Source organism: Gouania willdenowi, chromosome 6 (assembly GCF_900634775.1).
Source record: "Gouania willdenowi chromosome 6, fGouWil2.1, whole genome shotgun sequence".
Lineage (NCBI taxonomy): Eukaryota > Metazoa > Chordata > Actinopteri > Blenniiformes > Gobiesocidae > Gouania > Gouania willdenowi.
The window spans coordinates 36,669,108-36,685,377 of NC_041049.1; positions in this window are offsets into that span (position 1 = coordinate 36,669,108).

Below are 16,270 nucleotides of genomic sequence, written 5' to 3' on the forward strand. Positions count from 1 at the left end.
AGATCATCCATGTATTCATTAATACTTTAGCAGATCGAGAACGGTTTTGTATTTGGGCACTTACTGGATCTGTCTAATGATGTGTTGAGTGTCAGATTGAAGTCACCTCCGATGATTACAGATGAATCTGCAGAAAGGTCCGATAGCTCCGAAAAAACTCTATGGAAGAATTCAGGGTCGTCGTTATTGGGGGCGTAGAGGTTTAGAATTGTGAAACATTTATTATAGATTACCACTTTGATAATAATATATCTACCCTCTGGGTCTATGGTGGAGTTGATTATGTTAAAGAGCAACCTTTTGTTGAAAAGAACCGAGACTCCTCTTTGCCTGGAATTGAAACACGAGTTATATATTTTGTTAAAATTTAAGTCTGTCAGAGATTTTTCTTCTGATTGAAGTAAGTGAGTTTCTTGAAAGAAAACAATGTCTGCATTTAATCTTGATACATAATCAAATATCTTGATCTTTTTAGCCTGCGAGCGAATGCCACGCACATTCCAAGATGTTACTGTAAACTGAGACATGGAAAGGAGTGCGGTTTAGTCCTTACGAATGTGAGCATAACCAAGAGTCTGAGAGCATTTGTGCACAGCTGTGTCGTGATAGACTTCAATGCAAGAAAGAAAGAGAAGAAATGCTTATCATGCGATACCACCACAAGGTAAGGGGCTGGGTGAGAAGGTTAGTGAGAAGCACAAACATACAACAACAACAACCAGTACCAAAAGAATAAAACACGCAACAGGTAATTATATAAAGCGTAGGAAGGGGGGGGTATTGAGTGGATGTGAAAGAAAAAAAAGGTTAGGGGTTGGAGAAGAAAGAGGTGACATGGTGTTAGGTCTAAATACGTTAAGACCGTTGTTCAATCACACTCAGGGAGAAAAACACTATCTGACTTAAAAGGCGACCAGAGGCAGAGGGTGCGAACTGCAGCTCGGAGAAAAACCCAACAAAGAGACACAGAAGTCCGATATAAGTTGAGTTGCTCTGAGGTGATGCCTCAGAACGAGGTATTTATTATAGAAAACATAGACCACACCCAGATGGGCTGTGCAACAACGCTCTGGGTGCGGTTTTAATACCATATATGGAAACACAAAAGCTTTGGGTAGTAAACAGCTCATATGTCCATGCAGTGAGTCACGTACACCCACACTGGCCCAAACTAGTTTAAACCAGCTGTGGTGGACAATGGATATGTTTTGCAGACACACACACAATTAATCATGGATAATTTCATATTCTAACTATCGTTTAATCATTTAATTATAACTAATAAAGTAGTATAAAACACACACACACTATAGCATATCTTACATATCCGCCCTGTTGTGGGTTTGGAAAACATCAAGCAGACGGGCGTCTTCACAGGTTTACCCGGTGCCATCATGGGACCAAAACAACAGGGATGACCACCGAGGGGTGGGGCGAAAACCCGACAGCTAGTACGGGAAAAATTCCCCACCGTCCCCCCCTGTTGGGGCGAACATCGATTCTGATCCACGGTGATCTGGAGACAGTTCAGAGTGTATATACAAATGATGACCCAAAACCATGGTGTTGAAAATGGGGCTTTAAGTCTCAGTGTGTTTTTGGAGTTGGTAAGGGAGGGTCAGAGGTTACTAGCACATGACCCTCAGTAGCAGTGAACCTTTACCGCTCACTGTGGTGATGGGAAGGTGTGGCAGGGTCTTAGTCCATCAATGGGGCAGATGGGGAGAGACCCATAACATGGAGTTGGTACTCTGGGGAAGCCTGGACCTGCATAGCACCGATGATCATGTTGTCTATGCCTTTCTTCACACAGGGGACGATGCAGCAGCAGGCAAGACCAACGACCAGCAGCACAGCCAGAAGAGGGAGACCCAGACGTAGCAGAAATTGGAACCAGGAGCCTTGGAACAGCCAGTCCCACCCGGATGAATGGACATTGGACTCGTCAGCTGACATGGCACCTTCCAGGTTGCGGAGTGTTTGCAGGGCGTCCTCGATGGACTCCGAGGAGTTATTAGGTATGTATGTACAGCAGGTAGCACCCACCATAGCACACACACCTCCTGTGGAAGCTAAGATCGTATCTAAGGCCATACGGTTCTGAATAGCCATTTGCGCGGTGGCCGCTGTTCTAGCATTCATTTTGTTATCAACAGCTAAAGTAACATTAAGAAGCATGTGAAGGCGGTATTGGAGGGTCTCTATCATAAGGGAATTCTTACCCACGCCTATGTTAGGAAAAAGAGCAAGAACGACTTTTTGACTAGTTGACCAATGTCTATGTTCGTGAGGGACATCTGAGCCCCATATTGGATCATGAGGGGTGAAGGTTATAATCTCACGACGAGAACGACTAGGCATTGTCATATGAACTATGAAAGACCCATCTGTGACTGCTACTGGTACACAAACGGCTGACATATTAGTTGGAGGGGAAGGATAAACTTTGTCACCGCACTTCAACCAAACACCGTCTCTAGCAAACATTGGGACAACCGTACTGACGTTCTGAACGGTAGCACAATGGTTTATGTCTACTGATGGTAGACCTTTGGTGTTAGTTGGTGGACCAATAAATCGTACGCATAAAGGATAGCAGTGAGTATAATTACCACAGGGGACATCATTCGTATTTAGGTGTTTAGCAGCCTGACCTAGGGGTTCGAGGGTCTTTAGCACTGGTAGAACAGGAGGGCACGAGATCATGGACTTATTTTGTAAACAATCTAGCACGTTATTTGAGTCAGGGGCTGGCAGGGACGCAGACAACAAAGTCGGGGATGTTACAGCGTGCGGCAGATGTGAGCAGACATAGCAACTATCATTAGTTACTGTTCGTGCAGATAGTTCTACCATACGGTACCAAGAATTTGCGCGCAAACGATGATGGACGTGATTATTATGCTCAGACAGTAATGCGAGTAACGAGTCAGGTTCTTCTGTTGGCATGGGTTTAGCGTTGATAACTTGTATATTCTGTCTAGCCTCAGGAGACAACACTATGTCCATGCGTGGTTTAATTACAACGGGAGTGGCCGGAGGTGTAAATACAAATATCCGTCCAAAAAATGGGATCTTCTCCTTGTACGTCAGGGCCGAATCCCATAAGTAAACAAGAAGGAGGTACCGCGGTGGTGTTAACGGTTAGGAGTAGGACGTTTTGTTTCTGGACAATTGTTTTTCGCAATGACAGATATGCCGCTGTAACGGTACGTGTAGATGATGTGATGGGCCAGGTAATAGGGGTGTAGCTTGTATGGAGGGGTACCTCAGACCAACCATGATCAGCCCATGTTTGGTCTGCTCTCCGGACTTGCATGTACCAATCATAATTTGCATAGTCCTTACCATGTTTCCATGGCTTGTAGCCTTTATTAGCCAGGGCCTCTAGTGGAATTGTAACGTCACTTAAAATGTCCGGTATTTGTGGTATGCACATAACGAGGTTAAGGCCCCTGGGGCATCTACCTGCGTAATCATACCAAGGTGAGCTTAGAGTCCCTGCTAGCACTTCCTGGGATCCCACGAGGAGGAGGAGGAACAACAGATCCATCTCTGTGTTTTACTAGGGTGTAGCACCTGCTGTGGTGGGTTTCAGTACCTTTTTCCCGTGTGACTGGTGTATCCACGTTTGCCTTTCAGCTATCTTAAATGCAGTTGGTGTGGTTAGCAGAACTGTGTAAGGACCGTCCCACCGTGGAGTACACCAGTGTTTCCTCTTAATCACCTTGATGAGGACCCAATCACCAGGACGAAGAGGATCTGAAACAGGTAAAGAGAGGCTAGGCAATGTGTTAGCTTTAACAATGTCAGCATCTGTGAATAATTTAACCATCCATTTTGTTATTGGATCCAACTCTCCCTCCTGATCCTGCACCCACTTAGAACTGGTGAGGGGTAGGTGAAAAGGTCGCCCTGTGACAACCTCAAAGGGGGTCAAACCCTGTGTGTTTGGTGTCATGCGCATGTACATTTCTACCAGGTGAACACACTCTGGCCAGGGCCTGTTTGTTTGTTCTACAGCCTTTTTTAATCTGTTTTTAATGGTACCATTGTTGCGTTCTACCAATCCAGCACTGGCTGGGTGGTAGGAGCAGTGATGTTTTAATTCAATGCCCATGGCTTCTGTCAGCAGGAGTATTACTCTGTTAACAAAATGGGGTCCATTGTCGCTCCAAATCTGTCGTGGGATGCCATGTTGAGGTATTATACGTGTCAAAAGGGCCTTTGCCACTGTCATTGCATCATTTGTTTTAGCGGGCACTATGGTGACCCATTTTGAGAATGAGTCCACCAGAACCAAACAATACGTATACCTCTGAATAGTGTGCAGTGTTATGAAATCCATCATAATGACCTCAAAAGGATATGTACCAGCTGGTGTTTTACCCCGAGGGGGCCTAACATTACCCTGAGGGTTATGACGGCAACAGATGATACACTGACGACAAAAGTTTTTAAAATGGGTTTGGAGTCCTAGTGGTATATGAAATGACTGTTTGACTATATTTACCATCCCTCCTGTTGAGACATGGGCCAACCCATGGCTCATTCTAGCAACGACGTCAAACAAACTTCTAGGCAAACATGGCTTGTCATTTAACATAAATACTCCAGAGTCATTTTTAACAGCACCTTCAGTAACCCATTTTGTTTTTTCATTTTCCGAAGCATTGGCATGCATATCAATCAGGACTTCATCCGGCAAGCCAAGTGGTACAACATCAACAGGCAACAACTGAACAGTAAGTGCTTCAGTAAAAGCAGCTTTTTTAGCTTCAACATCAGCTTTCGCATTACCCAGAGAAACAGCATCAGTGGCGCCAGTATGTGCCTTGCATTTACATATCGCCAATGATGTAGGTAAGAGGACTGAAGCAAGGAGGTCTTTTAACAGGGAGGCATGTTGCACGGGCCTACCACTAGATGTCTTCATTCCTCTCCTAGCCCACTGAGCAGCAAACACATGAACTGTGGAGAAAGCATACTGGCTATCAGTGTAAATTGTGACTTTCTTGCCTTTGAAAAGTTTACAGGCCTCTGTCAAAGCCACAATTTCAGCTGCCTGTGCAGACTGATTTCCAGCCAATTTGCCTGATTTTAACACAGTGTCGCATGTAACTACTGCATAACCAGTATGATTTGTTCCATCAGGTGCTTTGGAGGAGGAGCCATCTACAAAAACTACATTTCCGTCTTCCAATGGAATGTCCGTCAAATCTGGACGTGGTTTGCATGTCACCGACACTAACTGTCCACAGTCATGCGGTGTCCCATCGTCAGCTGTTGGTATCAATGTAGCTGGGTTAAAAGCAGCACAGCGCTTTAGAGTGAGGTTGGCTGGTGTCAACAAGGTGTTGGTAAGGTGTAAAAACCTGGCAGGCGATAAGAATGACATTTTTGTTTGTGTTAACAGGATGTCAACTGCATGGCTGACTAACAGTGTCAAAGGATGGAACAACACTACTTCAGCAGACGCGTGCACAGCCATGGCTGCGGCGCAAACCGCCTGAACGCAATGGGGAAGCACCCTAGCCACATCATCTAATCGTTTAGAGTAATAGGCTATTGGTCGTTGCTTCTCACCATATTGCTGTAGTAGTACTGATGTCATGTAACCGTCCTTACAGTCAACAGACTGTGTAAATGGCTTGTTGTAATCTGGCAGCGCCATCACCCCTGTTCCTGTTATGATTTGTTTCACTTTTGTAAATGCTTCTTCCGCTTCAGGTGTCCACTGCAAAGGTGCGCTTAAAATTTGATGTGTGTCTAACATTAGGTTCTGTAATGGGGCAGTTATGATGGCATAATCAACGATCCACGACCTGCAATAATTTGCCAGGCCTAAAAAGGCCATCATTTGTCTGACGGTGAGTGGTTTTGGTGCCATTTGTACTGCTTCCCTACGCGATGTGGTAAGTTCTTTCCCTTCAGCTGAAATGTTATGTCCAAGGAATGTTACTTTTTCCTGTGTAAATTGGAGTTTTTCTAATGAGGCCTTATTTCCTGTTTTTGCCAAATGTGTAAACAGCCTGATTGCCTCTGTTTCATTTTCCGCTTTGGTGGGACTTGCCAATAAAATATCATCAACATAAACAATTATCTGTGTGGTCTCTGGCCACGTGTGGTGGCTGATGCATCTGTTAATCTCCGCTGAAAAGATCGTAGGACTGTCACAAAACCCTTGTGGAAGGCGAGTGTAAGAGTATTTTTTGTTCTCAAATGTGAATCCAAACCACCCCTGCGCTGTACTATGAAGAGGGATGGAGAAAAATGCATTACTTAAATCAATTACAGTGAACCATTTTTGATGGGGTTGTAATTCATTTAACAATGTGTGTGGGTCTGGTACATTTGGAGCTCGTGATTTAACAGCCTGATTTACTGCTCTTAAATCATGCACCATCCTCCAGCCACCTTGTGGCTTTTTTACAGGGAAGATGGGGGTGTTGCAGTCAGCTGCGTCATGTTCCTGCAACACACCTGCAGTGAGTAAATCATTAATAACAGGCTTTATTCCTTCTTTTGCATCTGATTTGAGTGGATATTGTCTAATTCGAGGCCTGTGGGATGTGGCTGGATCTATGGTTACAGATGTTGCGGTTGTCATAAGTCCAACATCTGTTTTTGATGTAGCCCACAGACATGATGGTACTGTTGGAAAGTCATTTGAAGTCAGAGTGCACACAGAAAGTCATGCATCCAAATGCACAGCAGGGGGCGCCAAAGTACACCAGTTCAACATTTGTTTTTTCACAAAGCCACAAAAGGAGCCTTTGTATGTGAACACATTGTCTCTCTCTTTCCTCCAAAGGTCACTCTTGACAGGAAGTGCAGCCAACAGATCATTTGCATCTTTCCACTGTTTATGTGCAGGTTTTTGTAAACAAATGTGTGGAAACCGTGGGGGGTTTATTGGTGCCAACTCTGGGGGCAACGTCACTCTGATTATAATCCATCCATCTGGAGACCAACAAACGTCTGTCAATGTTATTTTCTGTGGTGGCAATCGCAAAAACTTTTCCTCCCAGGCTTTAGCAGTTGCTCTGCCTTCAGGGGATAAATCTGGTCTCCGTAGCCAGTCTGGTTGACCTGGCAGTGGACCGTCCGGTCTGACATAAATCATTGTAACATGTGGTGGCCACTGTGTCTGTGCATCTGTAGGGACTACAAATGTTTTAGCTATTTTAGCCCGCAGTTCTTCCATAGACCCAACCACTGACCGAGGGCCTGTTGACACTGGATCCAATGTATAGAATTTATTTGGAATGACTGGGCTTTGCAACACCATAAGTGATTCTTTAGCATCTGATAAAAGTTTCTTTGGCACTATTCCATTAGCAGTTGGCACTAAACTGATCTGTAATTTACTGAGGAGGTCTCTTCCCATTAAATTGAAGGGACAATCAGTTGTCAAAATAAATGGGTGTGTGTGATACGAACCATCTTCATCTTGTACAATGACCTCCTCAGACCAACATGCATATTGAGGCTTCCCACCTACTCCCACTATGCCAATAATCTTTTTGGAAGTGACCACGCCCTCCACCTGATCACGGAGGACCGAAGCATCAGCCCCTGTGTCACACAAAAAGGTGACTGGTGTTTGTTTTGGTCCCACCAACAGTGTACGTTTTGGGTACTTGTCATGTGTTAATGTTACAGCTGCATAAATGGAGAAATCAACAAAATGGTCTGGATTCAAAGGTGGGGGATGGTCATATTCTGCAGGTAAATCATCGTCATATTGGTCAACATCCTCATCTTGCCCTAAAAAGGCTATGTCACACTCTGGGGTTTCATCATCTGTTCCGGAGTCACTGATTACATTTTCCTCCGGCCAGTCCTGGCGTCATTGCTGAGGATTTTGCCTAAACGGCATATGGTCTGTTTTTTGCTTTCTTTTTGGGCAATCTCTTGCCATATGTCCTCCCTCATGACAAATGAAACATTGTCTTTTTTCTCGATCTATTTTAGCTTGTTTTTCCTCATCAGGCGTTCTGGTGCGGTATGGCTTTTTCCCCTGTCTTTTAAACCCTGGGCGTTGGCTCACTAGAGCTGCAGCCATGGCCTCAGCCAATACATTAACATTGGTTGACTCAGTTTTTGCTTTCTTTCTTTCAGTGACTTCATAAGCATGTTCGGCCCATTCTATTAGCTCTGGAACAGTGAGGGTGCGGTGTGTGACGCAGTTTCTTTTTATGAAATCTGACACGTTTGGCAACAAACCACTGATTAACCACATTTTTAGCTGTATTTGGTATGGATTATCCGCCAGTGGAGAATGGGGAAGCCCACTATTAGTCCTAAAAACCGTTTCTAAGCGGGCACGGTATTCCATTGGCGTCTCGTTTGGTTTCTGACGACACGCACTTATTTCTTCGTGGCTTGGGGGTTTAGTGTAAGTAGCTCTCACTCTTTGCATCAGTGCGTCAACCTGCTGTCGCAGCTCATTAGAATCATGTGCTAGGGGCTGACGGTTAACTTGTCTCCCCGTGAAACCGCCCACCACTACTGGATATCGGTGTCTAAGTGTTAGTTTTAGAACCTTTTCCACCTCCAGTCCATTTAAATGCCATGTCTCAATCAACCCACGTACTTGTTCAGCATAAGCAGTTGGATCTTTTTCAACATCACATACGCCCTTACAGGCATCTAAAGCCTCCTGCTCCGTCCATGGGCGGAACAACAACAACTGCTGAGGATGAACACCTCGGTTTGGATCAACTGGGTCAAGGGCCTCTCCACCACGGGGATTAGCCACCTCAATCATAGGCAAAATCGGATATAGATTTTTCTCTGCTCCCGTCTGAGTTACATGATATGGCCCATCCTCCTCACTGTTAACACTTTCTTTCACCTGTTTTGACTTTTGTTTAGCCCTAGTCACAGGTCCCTGTATTTCTTGCCCTACAACTGCTCCTCCCTCCTCTAATCCTCCTGCAGCCCCAACCTGTTGCTGATCTGCCTCCTCAACTCTGCGCGGTGCACAAACGGTCTCATCACAAGGCTGTATTTTAGCTGCTGCTAACACTTTCTGTTTCCTTCTCTCTTCACCTTTCTCTACCTGTTTTTTCCTGATACTCATAGCACCTTTCCAGATCCACACTACTCTTAAGTGGTCTGCTATTAACTCAGCCTGTTTAGAACGTAACTTTTTTAATGCCTTCACTCTCTTTCCCTCACACCAGATAGACACTTTCTCTATTCCATCTTCATCTGACAACTTCCCTGCAAACCCACAATTCTTGTACCAATCTTCCAGATAGCAACAACTACCGGGATACTTTCTCTGCATGTACTTCACATCATTACTTTCCATCAATGCTTTACGCTGCGCGTTACCCATGTTCTCAGCACAGGATTTACAGACACCGTCACCACAAAGAAACACCACACAACAACTCCCGTCTGCTCTCTGTCCCTTTACCACGCCGTGTGAGTATTACGTCACCCACCACGGTCTACACTCCCCGTTGTACTTCACGGGTACTATGGTGAAAAGAAAACTGCTTCTCACCTTGTCAGTGCTCTCCCTGGTTCGTGGGACCCGTCACTCGTCCCCAGGGTCGGCGCCGGAGCACGCTGTGACCACCCCTGCAAAGGAGGGGGTGCCGGCAGTTTTACTAATGGTCCTGTTGCACCTGCGTCGATCCAGAAGAAAAGATATAAGGTCCCGGGTTTCGGCACCAGTGAATGTTAGGTCTAAATACGTTAAGACCGTTGCTTAATCACAACTCAGGGAGAAAAGCACTATCTGACTCTACAGGTAACCAGAGGCAGAGAGGTACAAACTGCAGTTCGGAGAAGAACCCAACAAAAAGACACAGAAGTCCGATATAAGTTGAGTTGCTCTGAGGTGATGCCCCAGAACGGAGTATTTATTATAGAAAAACATAGACCGCACCCAGATGGGCTGTGCAACAACGCTCTGGGTGCACTTTTGATAACAGATTTGGAAACACACAAAGACTCTTTTCATAACACAGCTCATGTGCACCTGCAGTAGGTCACGTACACCCACACTGGCCCAAACTAGTTTAAACCAGCTGTGGAGGACAGTAGATATGTTTTGCAAACACACACACAATTGATCATGGATAATTTCATATTCTAACTGTCGTTTAATCATTCAATTATAACTAATAAAGTAGTAAAAAAAACACACACACTATAGCATATCTTACAGTTAGCATAATGCAAGTAGATTACTTTCTCGACCAAATTATCACGCAACTAACGGAAGACCTATTACGAGAAGTTACCAACTCAGTCGAGAGCCTAGCTCTCGGTAGAATTCCCCCATATCTTGTACCATTATCGCTAGTACAAAACATCCTAACAACCGCTACCAGGGATCGAGTCACTCCAATACAGGCACACCTAGCCTACACCCTGGGCAGCGCCATCCCCTTACACGTAAACCCTGAAAGCCGAGAGATAGCTTTCCTAATTAGCCTACCCGTTGTCGCATCCGATAACGTCTACCGCCTCAAAGACGTCGTTAACGTAGGAACTTGGAACGAAGACACTCACGTGCAGGTTGAAACGCCTTCGATCATTGCGTATCATGACGACAATCAGGACCTATACTTAGCTCCTAATTTACGCATGTGTACTCGCACCAAAGACATCCACTATCTCTGTCCAAGTAAACCTTTCATTCGGGACAACACTAACGGTATCTGTGGTCTCCAACCCATGAACCCCGATAACCAATGTTCTGCAGCAATAACCACCCGAACTCAAGTAACCACAACCTAAGCTGAAATAGTGGGCCATTGCTGGTTGGTTCATAGTCCTGCCAAATTTGCTACTCTGTCTTACGACCAGCATGACACAAACACTCGCGTACCCCTCATCAACCAAGTCATGTGGATTACGGTACCTGAGAATGCCATCCTACACATTGACGACCTCGCCTTGTTCCATTTACCTCCCGAGCAATATCAAACAGACATCGAAATGCCGGATTTCTTTAAAGACCTATCTCTAGAAATCAGCCCACAAACTTTAACCCAGATCCAATATGAAGGGACTAAAATTATCGACATCACTCCTCTCGATAATGTCCTTAAGGAACTAAAATCTACTACAAAAACTCCTAACCAACCTCTAATGTACACCTGGTCTACCCCAGACACCTCCCTAGCTATGGTAATTATTCTCAGTTACATAGTTTTCTTTGGCGTTGCCATCTTGTCCTTTAGACGCAGCAAAAATTTACAAGACCAAATAAATCGTTGCTCCGATCGCCTATTTAAACGCAAACAAAACAGATTCAAGAGTCCCACCAAGGACACATCTGAGGGTCAGGACTTAACCGTGCTGGTTGATCCGTAAACTTCCAATCAGCCATCCCATTGATCAGGCCCCAAACATTAGCATATCTAACACCCTGCTACTGAGACCACCTACTCGTCTCATTATATAGGCACAGGCCAAATTTAGCTAGAGCAAAAGAAAGCTTTTCTTCCTTTTCTCTTATTTAGCTTAAGATCCCTTAGGGATTTCTTTTGTGTGTTTAGATGTGATTCTTTTTATACCCTGCATGCTTTGTCTTTGTCTTATTGATATGCACCAAGAGTAACTGACTGATACCACGCTGTCTTTTATGTTTATGTGTACACTTTTATGTTACCCCATCCTGCTGATCCCAAATTACATGTTCGCACCGAGCATTGTTGAGGGACCCATAGCAACATATAGTACACACACCTAGTCCCCTCCCTGGCCTACTGGTGCCCACTGCCAAGTGGCACCTCAAAATCGACTCCATGGTCGGCCAACTCCTACCTCCATGGTCCACGGGCATTAACACCAGGCAATGCCCCAACGCCAACCTCCAGGGGCTCCAGGCCTCAACCTCCAGGGGCTCCAGGCCTCAACCTCCAGGGGCTCCAGGCTTCAACCTCCAGGGTCTCCAGGCTTCAACCTCCGGGGGCTCCAGGCTTCAACCTCCAGGGGCTCCAGTCTTCAACCTCCAGGGGCTCCATTCTTCAACCTCCGGGGTTCCAGCCTCAACCACCAAGGGCTCTAGCTTCAACCGCCCAGCTTTGCCTCCAGTATTGACCTCCTGGCAATGCTGCTCATCTCCACGTCAAGGTGAGAGTGATTTCCCTACCCTACAGGGGGAAACACCTCCAAGTTCCAACAAGGACGTTGGACTTTTGTCACTCCTGAACTTTCGTCAGGATGTGTGAGGACCTCAACACACCTTTACCTGTTTTCAGTTTTCTTCAACTTGAAGGTTTGTTCCCTCTTTTGTTTCCTGAAAAAAACTTTTTGATAAGAGCTTCAAAGCATTGAAACCTTATCAACAGGGGGATTATGTAGGAAACAAAAGCACCTCAAGCGTAAAGCCTCCCCCTTTGCTAGCAGGAATTAACCAAAGAGTCTGTTTTTGTGTTATCACGAACTGTGTAAACACAACTGCCCCCGTAACTCTGAGATGCAGAACTAACCCCACTATGTGGTCTTTGAACTCAATACCGGAGCCGCAAAGACTGATCCAACTATTTGAAGTACGTAGTATGAACCCTTCTTTTTACGACTCCCCTTCCGGCCAAACAAAAGGATCGGAGAATCCAGGGACAGTTTCCCCCTTTTATCACCTCCCTGCAGCATATACGATCGAAAGAAGAAAATCCCTCTTCTCCCCTTTTTTTTAACAGATACTGTGGGATGCTGTAAAGTCAAAGAACGGTCCCAATGCCCTCTGACCCCCTGTGGTGAGAAGTCACAGGAGAACACTGTCCAGGCACCTAGCTGAGAGATCTCCTAGTGAAGAAGAAAGAACAAAGGAATTGTATTATGTTTGAAAAGTTAGAAAGGAGAATCACGAACATGTGTTTGACTGAAAAATTACAAATGAAAACATTTTTGGAATGATTTCTACAGAAATTGAAATTGCAAATATTGTCTGTTCGATCACACTCGTTTCATGTAATGCAATAACCAACAGAATGCTATTTTAAAGTGTTTATCATTTAAAAGTGCTTAAAAATACCAGAAAACATCACAAAAGTTAGTTTGAGGTATTTACTGCGATCATATAGTTAAGAGGAGGCATAACATGATTTTTGACATTTATGTTATGAGTAATTACAGGTAAAATGCATTAATTAGTTTCCTAAGTGATTCGAGGCTATTTCCTAGTCGTGTTTGGTATCAAACTCTTTCATAATACATGATATTTCAGGATATGATGTTGAAAAGATGTTTTGAAATATGTGGATTTAATTATTAGGCATTCTTTTATGTTTAGAATCATCCCTTGTCGTCTGTCTCTGTCTCACACTCACACACACCCAAGACACACCCACAAGCTGAAAGCAGTGACAGTGACCAATCACCGACATGATCACAGAATAATCAACGAAGACGCCTCCTCCAAAAGGCGTCGCCAAACGCCCTTTAAAAAAAGACGCGCGACCAGAAACTACAGTTTTGGACGCGGGCGTTCATGCTCACACGTGTCCCTCCTGTTTCCAGTCTTTCATTTCATTTGTCATTTATTTGTAGTTGCATCAGTTAGACTTTTTAAGAACCTTGCTCGCAGTGAAAGCCTAAGACGCAAAGGACCGTGCCTGAAAGCGGACCTTCCAACATCTGACTCGTGGACCAAACCGTGGTCCCTCTTAGTCTGAAACCGGCTGCGATCATCCCAGAAGGGGATGTGGATCGGCCAATGGAATCACTGCTGTTTAACGAAACAGAACCCAACGACAGCACGCCAGCGCAGCTCTACTGCTAAACAGACGTTGTTCCTGCAAACCCAGAATGTCTCCAGGTCCAGCCTGACCTCACCTCCAAGGTACAAGAATGAACTTTCATCAGCAACTTCATCTACAATAGATCACATACATATTTCCATAACTACAAACTTACACGCATTAACAACATGCTACACACACAGTACATCTCATTCATGTTTGTTCGTCTCCCCTTTGTCCGTCCTCCTCTCTTTGTTATGAGCTCTCTTTATTTTATTCTTTGATTTTATGATCTTATTACTGAATATGTATCCTGCATTTTTATTCAATATTTAGTAGATTAGCATCCTTCTAGATTAGTGATTTTACTTTATTACGTATAATCCTCACTTTTATTAGCCTAGAAATGCATTTTATTATGATTTAATTATTCCATTTCAATTGATATTTTGACTGTGCTAATTGTTGACTTTTGAATAAAAGGTTGAACGTAATATTTGATTCCTCTGATTCATTAAAGCTGTGGTTATGGTGTAGATGGCTGGTAGAATTCACTTTTCCCTGGTTTCACACTGATGAGTTTAGTCTAAAAACTTAGACATATTTCTCCTGTTAAAAGGAGTGGCACCCCGCAAATTTGAAGTAATATTAATAATCATAATTAATATTCTTAGTTATATGACCCATTAATAATAACTCATCTCTCCTTCCTACACAGGACTGGTTTCATATGATGGAGCATCAACAGATCATGATGAGTCATGAAAACATGACAAGGTGTGTTTCAAATGTGTATTATACTGTGATATTACATTAGATATCATACTGAAAATTTTATATGAATTATATTAGTAATCACACCTATTCTATGTAATAATTTCACACTACTACTGCTGTGATGCTGCACTGTGAGGACCAATGATGCTGCATGGTGAGGACCAATGATTCTGCATGGTGAGGACCAATGATGCTGCACGGTGAGGACTAATGATGCTGCACGGTGAGGACCAATGATGCTGCACGGTGAGGACCAATGATGCTGCACGGTGAGGACCAATGATGCTGCACGGTGAGGACCAATGATGCTGCATGGTGAGGTATATATATGAACATAATAAATATGTTTTCAATGTGTTTGTTTGGATGTGGTTTAAATGACCCATTTTTTAATGAAAATTAAAAAAAATTCAAAGCAATACATACTGTATACAATACATATGAACATATTTTTTGAACATTTTTCTCATTAATACAAATTTACATTCAGGAAAAAAAACTATATGGAACTACATAAACATATATTGTATATACACATACATATGATGGTGTACTGTATAAATATTGTCAATCAATGCAGTTATTGACGAGAAATTACCAAAAATCCCAGTTATGTCAATGGATTCAAATTGCCCGCCACTAACTTCTGGAACAAACTGAGTTTACATGAATCACGTGAGGGTCAAGCATTTTGGACTTTGTCGTACCAAAGTAGTGACCCCCAACAGAATATGTATCCCCTGCTGTGGGAGCGGAGTGGGGCGGAGCTATAATTCTGTTTTTAGAAATCAGTTTAGCTTATTATTAAAACTAAATGTGGATTGTTACGATCATGCTTTGATTGTTAAAGATGGATAATTATTTATGGTTTCTTTTTTAACATATGATAATTAAATGTTATTTTCAGAACATCTAATTTCAATTTAATCTAAATCTAACAACAAAACCATGTACGTAAACAGAGATAAAACAGATATAATCCAGACAGTAAGATTAACATTAAAAAGACAGTTTGAGCTAAATACACTAAATCTAAATCGTTAACAAATAAAAATAATTATATTTTCAATATTGAACCTAATACACATTAAACAATTCATATATACCTTATAAATCAAATAAAGCAGACACAATAGAGCCCTAAATGATATATAATTTGATGATAATAATAATAATAATAATAATAATAATAATAATAATAATAATAATAATAATAATAATAATATATTCTGTACATTACGTGTTGTTAAAGTTAATAGTATTCATAGCTCTGCTTGACAATGTCATATATTCTCCTTTTTCTATGATAGTGTAATGTTGCTAGGTGACCAGCCTGCTAACTAAACGTTAGCTAAATACTCTCTGGGTTCTAGAGTCAAACACGCTGTAATTCAGTCTTTAGATCAATGTGTCCAACTTGTGATACAGTAAAATCAACACCACTGTGAACATTTGAACACACTGTCAGACTCAGATCCACCTTTTTCACTCAATGATGTTCTGATGAACTTACTGCAGCACTGCCAACAGTAGTTGTTGATGTAACTCACTTTCCTTTACACAGGAGATCTGACCTTTAGATATTGGTGTATTTTTTTATTCAGCCTCTGTTGATCATCATAACTTCATAGCATTTATTCAGACATTCTCAACACAGACACATAGTGATACAGGACTGTGGACCAGAACATGTTATCAGGAGATACAAATGATTTCAGCCTGTCTCACTGTGCCTGATAGAAAATGTATCCCCTCTATAATCCTCAGGTGATGGACTA